This window comes from Sarcophilus harrisii, chromosome 6, assembly GCF_902635505.1.
Source record: "Sarcophilus harrisii chromosome 6, mSarHar1.11, whole genome shotgun sequence".
Lineage (NCBI taxonomy): Eukaryota > Metazoa > Chordata > Mammalia > Dasyuromorphia > Dasyuridae > Sarcophilus > Sarcophilus harrisii.
Genome location: NC_045431.1, coordinates 140471242 through 140492097, shown reverse-complemented (window position 1 = coordinate 140492097; position 20856 = coordinate 140471242).

The window sequence follows — 20856 nt, the reverse complement described above, 5'->3', positions numbered from 1 at the left end:
AAATAAGTGTCTGCATGAATGCAATCCATTTGCTGATTTATGTCACAAAAATTCTCCCAGGGAAGTCACAAATCTATTTGATATACTAAGTGTTTCTTTGGGTTACATCAAACATGTAACCCAAAATTATGTGAAATCTCTTCTAATAAAAGATCCCTATTGAGTATATCACTAAAAACTCAAGGAGATAGGCTAACACTAATATATATGATATTAAGATATTATATCTTTAGTTAGCTATGGGAGAAGCAATTTTGTGTTCATCTCTAGAATACTAAACCTCAAGTTTTGCTAAGGGGGAAAGGGATTATAAATAGACTTTTTTTTTTACTTACTGTAAAGAGCATTTATAGTTGTTTCCTGTGTTGTGTCTTGTGTGTCTCTGTGTGTATTTAAATAGCATTTTGGATTTTACTAATGTAGGAATTTGCTAGTAAGTAGATCCATCTACCAAATCAGGCTAGCAATGTTCTAAAACTTCAACTTGTGATCTCAGGAGGTTGACTGGGACACTGAAAATTCAGATATTTTTCCCAAGATCACATAGCCAGAATATGTTACAGACAAGGCTTGAATTAAAGTCTTTTTGATCCCAAGGCCAGTTTTCTCTTCATTATTTCAAACTGTTCATTATAGCTACTTTAGGAAAATAAAAATGAAAATTTCACTTATTGACTTGATGCAGAAGTGATTTGCAAATGCTCGAAACTCTTAAACTATACATCAATAGATGTAACTTATACAGTTACAATCTATTCTATGCTTTATTTATTTACAAAAGAGATCACTATAATCTTCTTCTGATCAGTCATTTGACCCCTTTATTATGTATGGGTTGAGAGCTCCAGAAGCTGTTGCTGCTGCTATTGATTCTTTTCTATGATGTGATCATTTAATTTGAGTATTATATCCATTATTTCTCATTTTCAAGATTTCCACTTTTTTATTTTTATTTTGTATGTATTTATTGATTTCTAACTTTTTAATTGTATATTTCATTTATTAATCTCTTTTTCTGTTTTGTCAATGTATATCTTCAAAGAAAAACTTTTCCTCTAAGGACTGTTTTACTTGCATCCCCAAAATTATGATATATTGTTTCAGTATCATAATTTCTCTTTCATACAGTTTTCAATTGTTTCTATCAGTTGTTCTTTGATGCAGTCATCATTCAATATCTCATTATAAAGTCAATATTTAGATGTTAATTTTGCTTATGTTTCCTCAATTAATTACTATTTTGTCATGTGAAAATTTCTTGGCTGCCTTGCCACCCAGGCCAGAAACCATGCTCGGGAGACTTAAATCTTTAATCTCTATTGTTTGTCTCAGTTGCCTCATCTGTAAAATGAGGGATAATAATAATACCTCCCTCCCAGGATTATTGGAAATGCCAAATAAGATAACTATATAGTATTTATCTATTTATCATAATACCTGGCACATAGTAAGCACTATATAAATGTTATTTATGATTATAATTAAGAGGGTTACAGAAAAAATAAAGAAAGGTATAACACATGAATCATAGAAGACATCTAGTATGGAAGAGAAATAATGAGAAAGACAAAGGAAAGAAAAACTTCTTAGGAAAGACACATTAAAAGAATGCCACTTAAAATAAGGGCTGAGGTAGAGAGAGATTTTTCACATACGTAAGTGGACAATAAGAAGGAAGATCCAAAAAATAGAATATATAAATAAATATATAAAAAGAGGGACAGCTAGTTGGTAGAGTGGATAGAGCACCAGTCCTGAAGTCAGGAGGACCTGAGTTCCAATCTGGCCTCAGTCACTTAACACTTTCTGGCTGTGTGACCCTGGGCAATTGTCTTAGGAAAAAAGAAAAATTTTAAGAGGGGCAGAAGATAAAAGCATTACAAAAGAAATGAATGGAAAATAACTGGAAGCCTATCATAACCTAAATAACTAAATAATATAAGAAATATTACACATTTATTAAATAATATAATAAAATAAAAAAGTGACAGGATAGAAAACAAGACAAGACTCAATAATTCATCCTTAAAAAGAAAATATAAAAAATCTTAGGATGAAATGAGAAGCTACAATAAGACATTATGAAATAGATGATTCCAACAAAGATGTAATCATAGAAAACAAATTTAATCATTGTTAATCATTTCATTATAATTAACAAGTAACAATTATTAATTATAAGGGTAATAACAATTCACAATATAAAAAGAGATAAATCATGACACTATTATTAAAGATATTATTGATGATGAATATTAATACTAAACATATACACACAGACACACCAGATAGTATAAGATCTAAATTCATAAAGTAAAAGATGTTAGTTGAAATTGAGGGGAAAACCTGATAGTAGCATAATCCTTGCCTTGTAGTAGATGTTGATGCTATCCTCTAAGAGTTGGATAAATCTAATAGAAAGCTAATTCTCATTGTCATTGTTAATTTTGTCCTGCACTCTCAAAGAGGACCATGACATCAGGGAGATGATGCCATGGCATGCAAGTGAATTAGATTAAGTGAGGGAGGGCTATGCAAGGTCACCTGCCTCACTTTTTTTCCAGTGACGATCGTAGGCATAAAGCTAAAAACATTCTAAGACAAGATGAAAACTCAGGTCTTCCTGACTTCAGTGTCAATATTCTGTCCACTGCATTACCTAACTGCCCTTTCCTCAGAAGGGTAGAAGTTCTGAAGTATTAACTTTCATTTCTTTCTCCCATTTCTATGCTGTAATATTTGTAGCACTTACCCCATTTTTGCTGTTTTCTATTATTTCTCACTCTTGGTAATATCAATTGATAAAGGAAACAATTTTAAATGGAATAATTATTTTGTGTTGGGAATTATCTGAATAATTAACTTTGAGGGGTTTTTTTTACATCTTCTTTCCTTACTGTGATCATTCTCAGTTTTCAAATCATATTGTCTTTTCTCTCATTTATGTTCACTTTCTGAGATCTGATTGATCTTAGGGACTTATACATTTCCTCCCCTAGCATGGGATAAAATCCTGAAAGCTATATTTTTTCTCATAATGTGTAAATTTCTCCCTAAATAAAATGTATTATGTCATCTGTTTCTTACAACCTCTCTCCCATGGGAATAGTTTTAATGATATCCTTCCTTTTCTCTTCCCAGGAGATTATTTCTCTTTTACTGATACATTTCAAGTTGTTACTTGTATCATATTTTGTCACAATCCTCTTATTAGAAGGCTAGAGAATTCATAATCTTATTTGTTGTTCATCTATGAATTTTGGTGGGACTTCATTTCCATTGGGTTTTTAAAAATTATTTTGCTTACCCTTTCTCCTTCTCATAATTTCCCACTGTTTTATACCTCACATATAAGATATTAACTGACATATTTGGGGTTTGTGAAATTTTTGTCCATGGAGTTCACATAGGGACGTGTGAATTATTTCATTCAGCAATTGCTTGCTTTTATTGAAATCTTTGTACTTTTCATTCTTAAGTTTTCCTTAAGGAAATCTTAGTGGATAGAAAATCTACTTTAATCTAGAAAGATATGGATTCAAGTCAATACTCTTAGATTATAAAGTGGGGGAAATGCTGACCCACATAGATTAAAGGAGGTCTTTATACCAGTGAAATTACAGGCTTAATTTCTAATTTTTTACTCTTCAATCTTTAATCACTTTATGACCAAAGAAGAACTAGAGAACATTATGAAAGGCAAAATGGACAATTTTTATTAAATTAAATTGAAAACATTTTGTGCAAAAAACCCCAAAAGGATCAAGATTAAAAGAGCAGTATAAAGCTGGGGAAAAAAAATCTTCATAACCAGTATTTCTGATAAAGGCCTTATTTATAAAATATATAAAGAACTTTGTCAAATTTATAAGAATACAAGTCATTGCCCAATTGATAAATAGTCAAAAGATATGAATTTACAATTTTCAAATAACAAAATTGAAGCCATTTATAGTTATATGAAAAAATGCTCTAAATCACTATTTATTAGAGAAATGAAAATTAAAACAACTGAGATACTACCACATACCTCTCATACTGGCTAAGATTACAGGAAACATAATGATAAATATTGAAGGGGATGTGGGAAAACTGGGACACTAATGCACTGTTGGTGGAGTTGTGAAATGATCTACACATTCTGGAGAGCAATCTGGAACTATGACTTAAGGGCTATAAAACTTTATGTGTCCTTTGGCCCAGCAGTACCATTACTGGGTCTGTATACCAAGGAAATCATAAAGGAGGGAAAAGGACCCACATGTTCACTTCTTTTTTCTATATTTTTTAAATCTCTCACAGTATTTGTCTCTTTTGCTCTGATTTTTCTCTCCCAATATCATTCATAAAGCAATGTGTATTAAAAATAAACAAACTTACTACAATAAAAAATTTAATCATTTAAAGGGTTTTTTGCTATCTCTTTGTTCTTTCTTTTAAATCTCAGTTCAATCTCTTCCCCTTTCTCCCTCCATTCCTCTCTCTCTCCCCCTCCCCCTTCTCTCCTTCCCTCCATCTCTTTCTCTCTTTTTATCCCTCTCCTTTTCTTTTTTCCACTCTTCACTTCCCTAAAACAAGGAAAGAGAAAGTGTCACAAAGTGTAACAAAATATCACAAATATTAATTGACATTTAGAGATATTTGAAATGTGAAGAATATCAGTAAAAATTTCTATCTCCATAACCTTTTTTTTATTAGGTTTCAGTTGATTCAAAAACTACCATTCAAGAAAGATTTTTTAATTATCAAATTTCTGATAGATAGTACAATGGATAGCATATTGGTCTTGGATTTGGGTAGACTCAAATTCATACATAGTCTCAGACACTTAGCTTTCCATTATACCAATTAGGTAAGAATTTCACCTTTATTCTTGGTAACATGGATTGGGGAACAGGGTTGGGGAGGCTAACCTGAGGACCTAACCATTACATCTAACATTGTTTCTATGGGAAAATATATTCTGGATTCTAAAATAATTACTTATGAAATAAGAGCATTGCAGACAAACCTGACTCAAGCTTTTCTGGACGTTCATATTTAATGTGAGAATAAGATGAGACACTTGTTGACCATCTAACAATTAAATAAAAGTAGTGTGGTAAGGGATATTCAGCAAGGATACAGAATAGATTGAGTTGAATGCAACTTCTGCCTGGTTTGGTCTGCCAGCAAGAAGCTTCAGGGAGAAACTAATTTCTCTTCTGTCTCTTTGTGCTTAGAACATCCAGAAATTATGTTAATGACCTGAACTTTAATCCTGTGAGTCAATTAATTCTCAAAGCAGATTTTAAGACCTTTATGACAGAAATTGTTACTATGATGGCAAGGTACTTCCTGTATTTTAAAAATTATTCTTTTTTTTAAGGCAAAATTCTAACAATCAGAATCCATAATGAAAACTGAAGTGTCAAATGCTTTACTGATTAAGGGGAAAAAAGTAGTTCAAGCCTATCACAAAGAGGAAAAACTGAATAAATGTGTCCCTCTAACCTCTTAAATCTTATACATAATTCCTCAATGCTTTTAATTAAATTGAGGATAGTTTATTGTTGCAAATACCTTTTCAGGGTTACCATAGTTTATTCTTAATTATACCATGAATATTTGATTATAGTAATTATTCATTCAGTATTCAAGAATAAGTAGCCATAATCTAAATGAGACATTTAAATCTTTGACTATTGAGTCTCCATTCTTTCTGTAAAGTTCAACTCATGTTTATGCTAGTGCTAATGTATCATCCACAATCAAAGCAGGTTTTATAAATAGTTGCGGTAATAAAGCTTGGGGATGGAATAGTTGGAATAAATAGATACCTTGCTGAAAAAATACATTGTGGATTTCAGGATTATGGATTCTTTTTTATTATATATTCATTTTTTTTCCTCACAAATATGTGATTAGGCCCATCTCCTAAGAATTAGCAGCACTTACCAAAAAATATCCTAGTTTTCTGAGAATCTCTTAAGGGGAAGAACTGACAAATTATTGAGAACAGAACAATTTTAAGCAGAAGAGAAGACCCAAAGATAAAATTTTAATAATTTCACCATTTTGCATTTGGGAATAAGGCATCATAATGAAACAATTAAATATTTTTTCTTCCACATATATATATATATGACACACACACACACACACACACACATATATATATATATATATATATATATATATACAGAGAGAGAGAGGGAGAGAGAGAGAGAGAGATACAGATATGAACTATCTGCAAATGAGAGATTAAATCCATAACTTAAACCAATACTATCATTCTGGATGAATGTACCTTACTAAAAAGCAAAATCAACAATAATAATAGATGAGCAAAATGCAGAGGTATTTATGAAAGCATATTTATGTATATATTTACATATACATACATTCCTCTTTTGTCCTTTTTGATTAGAGGAATGGGAACAGTTGGATGAAAGTCAATTATGTCAGAAGAATTAAACCTCAGAATGTGTTGAGATTGGCAAGGAACCCAAGAACAAAAATGGTTTTGGAGTTTGTTTAGTTTTAATTATACTATACTGGGAGGGAAAGGAGGGTGATAAGAAGCTAAGATCTTAACTTGGGGTGGATTAGATGATAATATGGAGAATTCAGAGATGCTCAAGTCCTACTTTGCTTCTGAATTCTCTGTCAAGGAGAATAATAACCTTAAAATGAAGGAATAAAACTAAACAATAGGGAGTTATGCACAAAATGAAGCTCTCATTAAATATGAAGGGTCTTAGTCCAGTTAATCTTTGGCCTCCAATTTTAAATTTACATTTTTAGATAACTAGATGCAACATCTGGAATTCTCTTTTCCAGTTAATTAGATATAGACTCTAGTTGATGGGAACAGATATCTTGTCTGGTATTATTTTGCTTCATCAAATGTCTTTCAAAGACTTTTCACATCTAGATATATTCACATTTACCTTTACATCTTCCAAAAACACGCATGAAAATTGTCTCTAAGACTTAATTGTCTCCGAGTATTAAAGACCAAATCATATCTTCCTTGAAGCAGCTTCCTAGAAGGCTCTGTCATATTAACATTGTATTCTAGGGGGCAGAGCCAAAATGGTGGAGAAGACACATGCATCTTCCTAAACTCTCCTTTTCCCTCAATCTATTTTAATGAAATTCAGCCTCAGAGAATTAGTGTTTGACTGTCAGAATCTACAAATATTGGAAGTACAACACATTACCAACAGAAGATAATCCCGAAATTCTCTAGAAAAAAAAATTTTTGCTCCTGTGTGGGGACGGAATGGGGTTAGGCCAGGAACAGACCTCAGGCAGGCAATGAGAGCTCGGTCACACTGAGCATACTGGATCAGGTGGAGGGTGGTATCTGCTGGTGGAAAATCTGTGGGAGAGAACTTTACCACAGTGTGAGCTACTTTGCCCTGGCAGCAAGCCAGTAGATCAGCAGAGAAGCTAGAAATACAGGGGGTAAAGATTACAACCCCAAAATGCTAGAGTCTCTTGGGACCTGGCCATACCCACCGAACACCTGGAGGGACTCAATGTGATGCAGGCACAGTGGCAGTAGTTGGTCCTAGTGTAGCCCTAGTAGCTAGCTGCCTTTCTGCTGCTGCTGATTTCAGGATCTGATTTCAAGTCCAGCCAGTGAGTGCTGTCTCACTGCCCCTTCTTGCCACTTCCTGTTATCTGTAAAAGCAGCTTAGAAATAACCCACTGCCCCAGAAAAGCAGATCTTAGGTTTATTTGTTTGTTTGTTTTTTTATTTCAAAATGAGAAAAAAAGCAAAGTGCACTCTAATTATTGATAGTCTCTATACGGAAAGAGAGCAGACTTCAAACCCTGAGGAGATTAAAAATAGTTTGTCTCTAGATCCAAAGGTGGACATGATTTGGTCCCCATCACACAAGGCTCTCATAGAAGAAATTTAAAAGGATATTAAAAGAGAGCTAGTTGAAAAATGGAGAAAGGAAAGGAAAGCTTTGCAAGAGGGTCAGGATAAATCATTAAAAGATAGAGTGGATAAAGAATAAACTCTCTGAAAAACAGAATTTGTGAATGGGAAAGGATAAACAACTCCCAGGAAAATAGAATTTGTGAATTGGAAAAGGTAAACAATTCCAAGGAAAAGAGAATTTGTGAATTGGAAAAAGAAAATAATTCTTTAAAAAAATTGGTGAAATGGAAAAAAATTCCATAGAACAAAACAACTCATTTAAAAACTCAATTGGACAAATACAAAAAGAAATTTAAAAAAAAGTAAATGAAGAAAATGAATTATTTTCTTGATTTGAACAAGTGGAAATGAATGACTCTAGGAGACATCAAGAATCAATCAAGCAAAACCAAAAAAAATGGAAAAATAGAAAAAAAAGTTAAATATCTACTTGAGAAAACAACAGACCTGGAAAAAAGATCTAGGAGAGATCATCTAACGATTACTGGACTCCTTGAAAATCACGATGAAAAAAAAAGAGCCTAGATACTATTTTTCAGGAAATCATCAAAGATTGGTTAAATAATCCCATTTTAGAAAAAGAAATAGAGCAAGCTATTAATCAACTCCCTAAGAAAAAATCCCCAGGACCAGATGGATTTATATGCGAATTCTACCCAAATCTTTAAAGGACAATTAACTCCAATGCTATATAAATCACCTGAAAAAATAGGGAATGAAGGACTCCTACCAAATTCCTTTTGAGTGCCATTTTGAGTGCATGATTCCTGAGATGAGGATATGTCTCAGAGGGGAGAGATGTATAAAAATTATGAAGGCTGATTGACTTGAATGAGTCTTTCAGAGAGTCACAATTCTGCAGTTCAGCCAGCTCCATTTGGTAAATTGTATCCACATTTTTAATATCAACAGAAAATGGGTTATGGAAAAGCTGTATGTCCTGTTCATGGAGATGAAGCTCTTTAAATCTAAATTGGAACTCCTTTTGCAATATTTCCAGTGAATCCATACATGTTTTGTTTGGGAATACAATCAGCAGTTTTTCCACTAACAGATTTTGAGTTGTGGGAAGATGGCAGAAGTTTTCCTCCTTCACTTGTTTGATGAGGAGGCCTAATTTTACTTCAAATGCTTTGACATGTGATTGCATATCACAGATGAGCTTCTTCTTTCCTTGAAGTTGCATATTGAAATTGCTGAGTAGCTCTGTTACATCTGTCAGAAAGGCAAGGTGCCATTTCCATTCTGCCTCATTGAGCTCTGATACTTCTTTGTTTTTTGAAAGCAGAAAAGTTGTAATCTGTGGAAGTAAGTCATAGAAACATTTCAAAACTCTCCCTCGACTCAGCCAATGGACTTCTGTGTGACATAGAACATCTTCATACTCAACATTTAGCTCAGACAGAAATTCCTGAAATTGTCTGTGATTTAGTGCATTAGCTCTAATAAAGTTAACACAAGATACCACAATTTTCATAACAGAGTCCCACTTCAGTGATTTACTCCACAGCTCTTGTTGGTGGATGAGGCAGTGTATGGCTATTAGATGAGAATGGTTATGTTTGTCCATCTCTTGGTTAATGTGAGCAATTACTCCTTTCTTAGACCCCACCATGCTAGGAGCACCATCAGTTGTCACGCTGGCTAGTTTAGCCCAGTCCAGCTCCAAACCATTCATAGTTTGGCAAACTTTTTCATAGATATCCTCTCCTGTAGTTGTTCCTTTGATGCTTTGCAGTGCAGCAAGCTCTTCTATGACTTCAAAATAAGCATTCGTCCCACAAATAAAAATTAGAAGTTGTGCAGAATCATGAACACCATTGCTTTCATAGAGTGCCAAGGAAAAGAATGAAATTTTTTTATGGAGTTTTGCAAATGTTGATGCAGACTGTCTCCCATTTCTTCAATTCTCCATGTAATTTTAAGTCTTGAGAGACTCACTGTACTAAAGAAATCAGCCTTCCCTGGACACATCTCGTCGGCAACAGAAAGAAGGCATTTTTTAACAAATTCTCCTTCCACAAATGGTTTGCCAGTGCATGCTATTGGCTTGGCAACTTGAAAACTTGCTTGCAGTGATGAAATATTTAGCTGCTTCTGCTTCACAAAAGTATTTTGTTGAGTTGTCAGTGTATTTTTCAGTTTTAATATTTTATCTTTTCTCACTTCTCCAACTAAACAATCATATTTATCTTTATGTTGAGTTTCATAATATCCACACAAATTATATTCTTTGAACACAGACACTATATTCTGGCATATCAGACATACAGCTCTTTCCTTGTACTGCATGAAAAAGTAATCATAAGTCCACTGTTCTTTGAATATTCTACACTCCAAGTTACTTTTTCTTTTTCTTGATATCATTATTTCCTAGGGATTCTAAATTGCTATTAGTAAAATACCTATATATATAGCTACAAAAACAATATACCAGCAATAACTTTGCCTACATACATACAGACTGCAATGTCCAACTTCCTCCAAGTTGCCTATGTGCTGTGATGCCTCTGTTTCCCGCACTCTCTTTCCCACTCTTTGCACTCCCGCTTCTGACCTTCATTGCTGCCGTGACATGTGCAGCATGCACTGTACATCCCCACACCTGTTTGTGGTGATGGCTACCATTACTGTACAAGGCTACAGGCGATCAGTTCTCTGTCTTCTGCATCTCTCTCCCTTCCCCACACCACACACCCTATCCTGGGAACTCATCTCACCTCAGTATCACTTCACACTCTGTCTCTGCCTCCTCAGTCCAGTGCCAGAAGTTTGTGCTGCTAACACGAGTTTAGGTAGAACGTCACTTCCGGTCTGATTTTGCCATAACCTTGCAGGCCACATAAACATCATCAGCAGGCCGCATCTGGTCCATGGGGTGTAGTTTGAGGACCCCTGCACTAGAGAGTATAGGAATAAATGGACTTTTCCATAAAATGGTCAATAACATCTATTTAAGACCATCAAAGGATCATATGTAATGGTGATATACTGGAACCATTCCCAGTAAAATCAAGAGTGAAACAAGGTTGCCATTTTCACCATTACTATTCAATATTGTTTTAGAAATGCTAGATTCGGCAATAAGATGAAAAAGAAATTAAAAGAATTAGAGTAGGTAATGAGGAAATCAAATTACTACACTTTGCAGATGATGGTATAGTTAGAGGACCCCAGAGATTCTTCTAAAAAGCTATTAGAAATAATCCACAAATTTATCGAAGTTGCAAGATACAAAATAAATCCACATAAATCATCAGCATTTTTATACATCACTAACAAAATCCAACAGCAACAGATACAAAGAGAAATTCCATTTAAATTAACTATTGATAGTATAAAATATTTAGGAATCTTTCTGCCAAGGGAAAGTCAGGAAGTATACGAGGAAAACTACAAAACCAAATAAATTTCAACACAAATAACTATTTCAACACAAATAAAATCAGATCTAAACAACTGGAAAAATATTAAGTGTTCCTGGATAGGTTGAGTGAATATAATAAAGATGACAATACTACCTAAACTAATCTATTTATTTAGTGCTATACAAATCAGACTCCCAAGAAACTATTTTAATGACCTAGAAAAAATAACAACAAAATTAGTCTGGAAGAACAAAAGGTCAAGAATTTCAAGGGAATTAATGAAAAAAAAAAAAACACAAATGAAGTTGGCCTAGCTGTACCTGATCTAAAACTTTTTGATAAAGCAGCAGTCACCAAAACCATTTGGTATAGGCTAAGAAATAGAAGTTGATCAGTGGAATAGGTTAGGTTCACAGGAGAAAATAGTCAATAACTATAGCAATCTAATGTTTGACAAACCCAAAGACCCCAGCCTTTGGGATAAGAATTCATTATTTGACAAAAATTACTGGGAAAATTGGAAATTAATATATCAGAAACTAGGCATTGACCCATACTTAACACAGTATACCAAGATCAAAATGGGTTCATGTTCTAGGCATAAAGAATGAGATTATAAATAAATTAGAAGAACATAGGATGGTTTACTCTCAGACCTGTGGAAGGAAGGAATTTGTGACCTAGAAGAACTAGAGGTCATTATTGATCACAAGATAGAAAATTTCAGTTATATTAAGTTAAAAAGATTTTGTACAAATAAAACTAATGCAGACAGGATTAAAAGGAAAGCAATAAACTGGGAAAACATTCTTACAGCTAAAGGTTCTGATAAAGGCCTCATCTCCAAAATATATAGAGAAATAATTTTTATAAGAAATCAAGCCATTCTCTAATTGATAAATGGTCAAAAGACATGAAGAGACAATTATAAGATGAAGAAATTGAAATTATTTCTAGTCATATGAAAAGGTGTTCAAAATCAGTGCTGATCAGAGAAATACAAATTAAGACAACTCTGAGATACCACTACACACCTGTCAGATTGGCTAAGATGACAGGAATAGATAATGATGAATCTTGGAGGCGATGTGGAAAAACTGGGCCACTGATGTATTGTTGGTGGAGTTGTGAACAGATCCAGCCATTCTGGAGAACAATTTGAAACTATACTCAAAAAATTATCAAACTGTGCATTCCTTTTGATACATCATTGTTTCTACTGGGCTTATACCCCAAAGAGATATTAAAGAAGGGAAAAGGCCCTGTATGTGCAAAAATGTTTGTGGCAGCCCTTTTCGGAGTGGCTAGAAACTGGAAACTGAAGGGATGCCCATCAATTGGAGAATGGTTGGGTAAATTGTGGTATATGAATGTTATAAAATATTATTGTTCTATAAAAAATGACCAGCAGATGAAAACAGAGAGGTTTGTAGAGACTTACATGAACTGATGCTGAGTAAAATTAGCAGAACAAGGCAATCATTATACACTTCAACAACAATACTACATGATGATCAATTCTGATGGACATAGCTCTCTTCAACAATGAGAGAATCCAAATCAGTTCCAATTGATCTGTAATGAACAGAACCAGTTACACCCAGAGAAAGAACATTGGGAAATGAGTATGAACCACAATATAACATGTCCACTCTCTGTTACTGTTTGCTTGAATTTTTGTTTTTTTCTTCTCAGATTATTTTTACCTTCTTTTAAATCCGATCTTTCCTGTGCAACAAGATAACCGTATAAATATGTATACATATTTTATATTTAACATATACTTTAACATATTTAACATGTATGGGACTACCTGCCATCTAGGGGAGGGAGTGGGGAGAAGGAGGAGGAAAGTTGGAACAGAAGTTTTTGCAAGCATCAATGTTGAAAAATTACTCATTCACATGTTTTGTATATAAAAGGCTATAATAAAAAATAAAATTTAAAAAAAATTGTATTCTAATCATCTAAGGGTATTAAAAAGAAACACCCATGTTGTCTCAAAACCCTTGGGACTTGGAATGAGTCTAAACACGGAAGGAACAACTTGAATGAGGCCAGTCAATTTTACCCTTCCCACCACTGGAAATGCATTAAAGGGACATTTCTAGACACTGGATTTAAGAAGAGTGAAAAGATGGTAGTACAAATCAATTCATACAAACCTGCATTGGAAAAGCCTGTAAATAAGAAGACAAAAACCTCTTACCTACATTACTACAGGTGCCCTTGAACCATGGTAAGGATCAATTACTATGAGAAGCATATTATCATCTATGCTGTAGACCTTGTGTTCCTATTACTGTTGTGCTATAAAATGCAGTACTATAAAAGGAAAAACCATTATAAACTGCAACAATTTAGTACTGCCCCTCATACAGACCAGATCAAAGCAAAGAGATAGAACCTGGAATTTCTGGTCTTTGTTCTCTGCTGTATTTTGTCATTTCTTCCAGAGACTATTACATTGCTTGGTTTTTGTTGGGGTTTTTTTTCTTTCTATTTCCTTCTTTCATTGCTGCTCATGCCAGGTTTAATTTTTTATGGATTAATACTTCATAGTCCTTTATTTTATTTGGGTTGGTGATATATCTTACCAGCCAATCTCTTTTTTATTAAAACTTTTTATTTTTCTAAACATATGCATGGATAATTCTTTGACATAAACTCTTACAAAACCTTGTGTTAAAATTTTCCGCTCCTTCCCCCACATCCTTCCTAGATGGCAAATAGTCCAATATGTGTTAAATATGGTAGAAATATATGTTAAATCCAATATATGCATACATATTTATACAATTATTTTGCTGCACAAGAAAAATTAAATCAAACTGCAAAAAATAAGAAAGAAAATAAAATGCAAACAACAACAAAAACAGTGAAAATGCTATGTTGTGAACCACACTCAATTGCCACACTCCTCTCTCTGCATATAGATGGCTCTCTTCATCACAAGATCATTAGACCTGGTCTGAATCATCTCATTGTTGAAGAGAGCCACATCCATCAGAACTGATCATCATATATTCTTGTTGTTGCAATATACAATGATCTTCTGGTTTTGCTCATTTCAATTAGCATCAGTTCATGTTAGTTTCTCCAAGCCTCTCTAAAATCATCCTGCTTAAATCGTTTCTTAGAGAACAATACTATTCTATAATATTCATATACTATAATTTTTTAATCATTCTCCAACTGATGGGCATCCACTCAGTTTCCAGTTTCTTGCCACTACAAAAAGGGCTTTATGCCAGATTAAAACTAAGGTTACGCAGTAATTACTCTAAAGCTGGAAATTTTCTTTCTGGAAGTTATTTAAAACCTCGCCATCAAAGGACAGGGTGTGATAGGGATAAACTCTGCCTTACAGAATAGGCTAGTTTTTTCTTAAAAATAATTGAAGCTATTATGGAGACTTAATTGGATCAGAGGAGTAATATCTAAGCAATTGATGTAGCTTTCATTTATCCTTAAATACAAAAATCCAACATATTAGAAATCAGAAACTTCTTTCTTAGGCTTCTGATTAACAGATCCCAATGGCCAACCCAGGGAAGAAAGTTGTACCCAATTGAATCAAATCTATATCCATAATGAATAACTTTTCCCTCCTATGGCTTAATTGTTAAATGGTCTTCAAGATGTCTTATTTTGTTCAAGTGTTGATGTTGAATTATCAGATTGCTTTAAGTTTTTCCTCATCTCCCATATAAGAAAAATGTTCATTGAATCAATCTATTCATCAGGGAAACATATCATGAGATAAAAATGAGACAATATCCATAGTTTTAATTATCAAAGAACATTAATATTAGTTCAATAAATCCAAGAATTGCAACATTACTTTAATATATTTGTATTCTTTCTCAGTTTTCCTTTAAATCACTAATCTCTCTTTTTTGCACAACCCCCTCCAAATCTTTATTTTATTGCTTTTGTTCTATTTAACCATCATTGATTTCACTCTTCCTCTGTGCACCACATGATTTTAAATTTTGTATATAATGTATTTTCTCCTGTTTCTTAGGGCAACTTCTTATCTACTCAATCAAATTATAAACTCCCGTTGGAAAGGTGAAGAGTTGTACATGTTTCCTGTAGGTATCACATTGCTTAACACATTGCAGGTACTCAAAAATTACAAGATGACTAATAGTTTAAATGGGATTCTCCTTTTATCTTCCCAACCCATATATAGATTGAAGAATCCCCTTAGAGAAATCATTTCAGGGGTGTAGTTCAATGAATATGTGTGTAAGAAGAATCTTAAGCAGGGGACTATCTCCCAGTCCTGCCTTGGTCACATCTTGAATATGGACTGGTCAGGTCACTCATAATGTCTTGTACCCTATGCTTTTTGAGTCAAGAGTAAAAAGAAATAACTGTATCAAAGCATTTAGAGTTAAACCAAACCTTTAAGATGTTCTAGTTCAAAATACTAACTCACAGATGAGGAAGGAAATGGAGGACCAGAGAGAGGAAGTAGTTTATCAAACAGTCCTGACTTGAACCTGGTTCTCCTGCTTGCAGATCCACCACTCTTTCACAATGGCCCAATCTTCATAAAACTATAAAGTCATAAAAAGGGAATCATTGCCAGTGGTCTTGAACTATATCTTGTCAATGGACTCCAGAGACTTTTTATAAGAAATGACTTTGCATAGTGACTTTGCACTTCTGTCCCACTTAAATTCAATTGCAAGTCTAGAAATTACTCCTCACCAGTTCTCTTTAGAATGAAGAATGAACAACAACAAAGTGACAAAAAGGACTACAACAGCCTACCCCCCATTTTGTAGCATAAAGAAAAGAGGAAGAGAATGAATTGATTCTGTCTCAAGTGTCTAAAATACCTTTTCATAATCTCCATGTATTTCATTGGGCCTTGTCACCTTGGTTTCAAAGCCATGATGTGAATCTTCCCTTTCTCTTCTATGTTCTTCATAATAGTAAAAATCCTTTACTCTTCTGTTACCTACTAACAACACACTTTTTATGTAGACAATTTACAAATGAAGAGCAAGGATGGGCAAGAAAGATAAGGGAAAAGTTTATATATGGGGATAAAGAAAATCAAAGAGCATGTTAGTTTAAATATTTTCACATCAAGTATTTTTATCTCTCAAACCCTGAGTTGGAGACTCTTTGGTATTGAATATATAAATTAATTAAAAGAATGGTATACTCAAAACTACACATTTTTCTGAGCTTAAACTTCAGGAGGGATATGAGGGGATTTGCATGCTTAATTCCCATTAGCACCTGTCACTAGGATTTATTATTCTAGACTCAATTCCCCACCCACTGGAAACAAGGAAAGCAGAAACCCTTGTATGTGGATTTAACCCAAGCTCCTTTAAAATGAAGTCATTTTGATGTTTTCTGTTTAAACACCTGCAATATTTAATTCAAAAATAATGTTATATTATGATACATTTTTGGGGAATATAGAAAAACATTAGAATCTACATGCTGCCACCAGTCTTTGGGATTCAATGATTTCTTCAATTCATATTTTATTTAATGATTTAATGATTCAGCATGTTCATATTCATATGATTATTTCTCTGATTCTTGGTCCTCAGCCACCTCTTCTCATACAAACTCTGGGAACACAAGAAAAGGGTTCTTTCAGTTCATATAAAGGGATACAAACAACAAAAGTGAGGAAATTTTGTCTCAGCAATACAATATTGTCCCAGGCAATGAGATATTTCAAAAAAACTATATATATATATATATATATATATATATATATATATATATTACTCATTTCATATGTTGAGAATATTTTGTCTGATACTTGAACAATACATAATTTAGATAACTTTAATGTACTCTAACTTTAAGAAGCATGTGCTATAGTAAGGGGATAGGACGCCACCGTGGAATATATAATATTACTTGATAATTTTGTACCAAAAATGAGCAGTATAGTCCCTTTCCCCCTACTCTGCTGGATGGTAAAACCATAATCCAATGGGAGAAATATATGCTTTGGCTCAATGAAAGGCCCGTGCTTGGGTATGATGTAGCAATCCATTATTAGTCCCCATAATTGGAGAATTATGTCAAGGATGATTGAAAATGAGCCAGGAAGAACTACTTAGTAGAGTGGAGTAGAGGAAAGACAAAAATGTTTTCCTCTTCCTCAAGTGTTGAGTTCTTTCAGTTGAAACTCTTAAGGGCTCTGTCAAATTATCCTTGGACTTCCCAAATGGGAAGAGAGGGGAATTTCTCTCACCTATAGCTACACACATGCACATGGCAGCAAGAATTTTACATTTTCCTATGTGATCCTAGGGGATCCTGAAGTGCACTTCAAATCATTGACTCCAATTTCTGCTTTATATTTCTTATTCTGTACACAGGTGACCAAATAATGATGCTCACTTACACAGATATTTCTGGCTTACATCAGGAGTTTGAGTTCAGAAATTCCAAAGTTGAGTGCTAATAGTTCAAGAGAAGGTCATTGTTATCATAGCATTGCTTCTTGGAGTAGCAAATTCCACTTCTAGGAGGATTCTGCATCTGAAAGGACTAAAGCATCAAGTCATACCTTGACTTGATAGGGAATCTGGACTTATATTATAGACAGTGCAACTCAAAAGTGCAATCTGTTCAACCATTGCATGAGATGTTTCAAACAATAAATATTTATTAATGAGCATGTAAGAGACAAGTATTTTGAGCATTTCTTTTGTTGTAGGGGAAATGACTAGCTGTCTAACAATGTCATCTACTTGTATACATAAACTTTCTATGAAGGAATAATATTATTCCCTTTTGGAAATGAGCAATATCTAATGTATAATTCAGAATTTTCTCTTGGGATTTTGAAATGGGGACATAATCAGCCAGAAAATTGAAGTGGGAAAAAAATAGTTCACTTTTTTTTGGTGTCAGTAATGAATTGGTTTCTGCTTAATCCTAGAGTCATGGCTGCTAAGGGTAATCCTTGGGTTTGGTTCTATTACAAAACCAAGTGCTATGTCAAGCCTAATTGAGGAGAAAGGAGATCAGAGGTTTCAAGGAGGAAGAGGTGACATTAGGGTTTAAATCTGTAGAATACATAGAAATTCAACAGGTAAAGTGGGGAAAGAGAAACACTAACAAGTGAATGCAGTTTGTATTTGGAGAAGTGTAAACAAAGTGATGTAGTTTGACTGTAATAAAGTAAGCATGAAATAAAGTAGTATGATACTTCTGGGGGAAAAAAAAGTAGGATGCCATTAGATTATAAAGAGCCATGAATGACAGTCAGGGTTTGACTATTACTTGGTAAATGGGAGAAATCCACAACTTACAAAAAAATCACACATCAAAACTAACAATTTAACTTAATTCTTGCTGGCATCTCTTGGTTCGTATGTAGAATAGCTGATAATTGAAATAGTTTTTTTTATTAGATAATGAAGAAATGTTTTTGTGACCAGGAATTGGATCTTTGATGCTCCCAGGAGTGACATCCATCTATAGTCTAATACATTACAGGATCAACTTACATACTTTCCCACTGGATTATCTAGGGAAATCTTAGTATATATTTTATTCATTACTTGATCCTTCTCAACTATTACCCTATGACCTGATACAAACTGAAGACCTCACACATATTTTTTAAAATTTTATTAAAGCTTTTTATTTTCAAAACATATGCATGGTAATTTTTCAACACTGACCCTTGCAAAACTCTGTGTTCCAAATTCCCTTCTTCCCCCATCCCTGCCCCTAGATGGCAAGTAATCCAATAGATGTTAAACATGTGCAATTCTTCTATACATATTTCTACAATTATCTTGCTGCACAGGAAAAATTAGATTAGAAAGGGAAAAAATGAGAAAGAAAACAAAATGCAAGCAAACAACAAAAAATAAAAATATAATGTTGCATTTTCCCATAGTCCTCTCTCTTTATGTGCAGATGGCTCTCTTCATCATAAGATCATTGAAACTGACCTCAATCATCTCATTGTTGAAAAGAGCCACATTCATCAGAATTAATCTTCTTATAATCTTGTTGTTGCTGCACATGCATTTTTAAAGATCATATTCATATTTTAAGATCATAAAATCATGGATCCTAACAGAGCTAGAAGAGATCTTAGAAACGATCTAAACAAGTTCCTCATTTTTACAGAAGAGGAAACTGAGACCCAGGGAGGTCAAGTGATTTGCCCAGTATATATCATTGCTGGAATTTGATCTGCATCCAGACCCAGGATGCTTTCTACTGTACTCTGCTGCCTCATTTCATTAGCAAAGGAAGCTCTCAATGAGGCTACCAAAGCAAAACAGTCTATAGCCTAGAAGAATTGTTGAGACACTTTGAGTTTAGGGATTTTCTTAGAGTCACATAGCCAGTATGTATCAGAGATGACACTTGAACTAGGTCTTCCTGATTCTGAGGTCAGCTCCCTAAACTGTACAATACTATTTTTCTGCATGCATATCCATACATACAGCCTACATATAAACATATTCACACCCCTTTTAAAAACATCTTTTGGGACTTTATCTTATTCATTAAAAAATGATTAGTCCATATCCTGAACAAAGAGATTTTCCATTTAAATAAACTCTCCAGGGGGTGTGACTAAAGAGTTGGTCCATTACTTGAACTTAAGCTTCTCTTTTCTTCTGCTTGATAAATCTTAAAGACAAATCGAGTCTTCATTTGATCTTTTTAAAAAAGTTGTGTTTTATGAGTTAATTCAATTCTAAGTCCTATTTCAATTTCTATAGCTCTTTAATGTTTCCATGAATTTTTTTCAGTACTTGCCCAATAACTATTATAATCCCCATTTTATCAATTGAGAAAACCATTAGCTGGAAATCAATTGACAATCCCATCATTACACACAAATGTCTGGAAATGGAACTTCCACCTGGTTACCCATACAATGTTCTTTTCACTACAACATGAAGTTTTTCAGTTGCTTTTATCACCTAAGTCAAGAGCAGTGTGGACAACTTGATTTGGTAAGAGTAAGAATCCTTGAGGGGTGGTTGGGGAAATTGAATAAGATCTTACAAATGAAGAACTTCTGGGAGCAAGAGGAAGCCTATTAACTGAGAAGAGCATTTGTAGTAAGAAGAGGAAATTAAATCCTTACTCAGCTATTTACTACATGACCTTAGGCAAATAATTTAATCCCCCAGGGCCTTGGCTCCCTCATCTGGAAAATGAGGGGTCTGGACAAGTGAAAGCTTCTAAAATGTCTTACAATCCCAAATCTATTATAAGAGAGAATTTCAGAATGTCTGGAAGGGGTCTGGGGTTTTATCATTAGATTACAAAAGGTACAAAATTCAAAAGATAACTCCTATTGTCCCTAATAAGCAGTTTCATGTTCTTAATGAGAAAGGCTTTTGAGTTGGAGTCAAAATTATCTGATCCACTTTCTATCAATATGGTTTTGAGCAAAATAAATTACTTCTCTGGGCCTCAGTTTTTGGTGCTTCTGATTCTTGTGCTTTCCTCCTTCCAGGCATTCATTCTTTTAGCTCTGTTTTGTGACTGCTTTCTTTTCCTTTCCTTAGACTA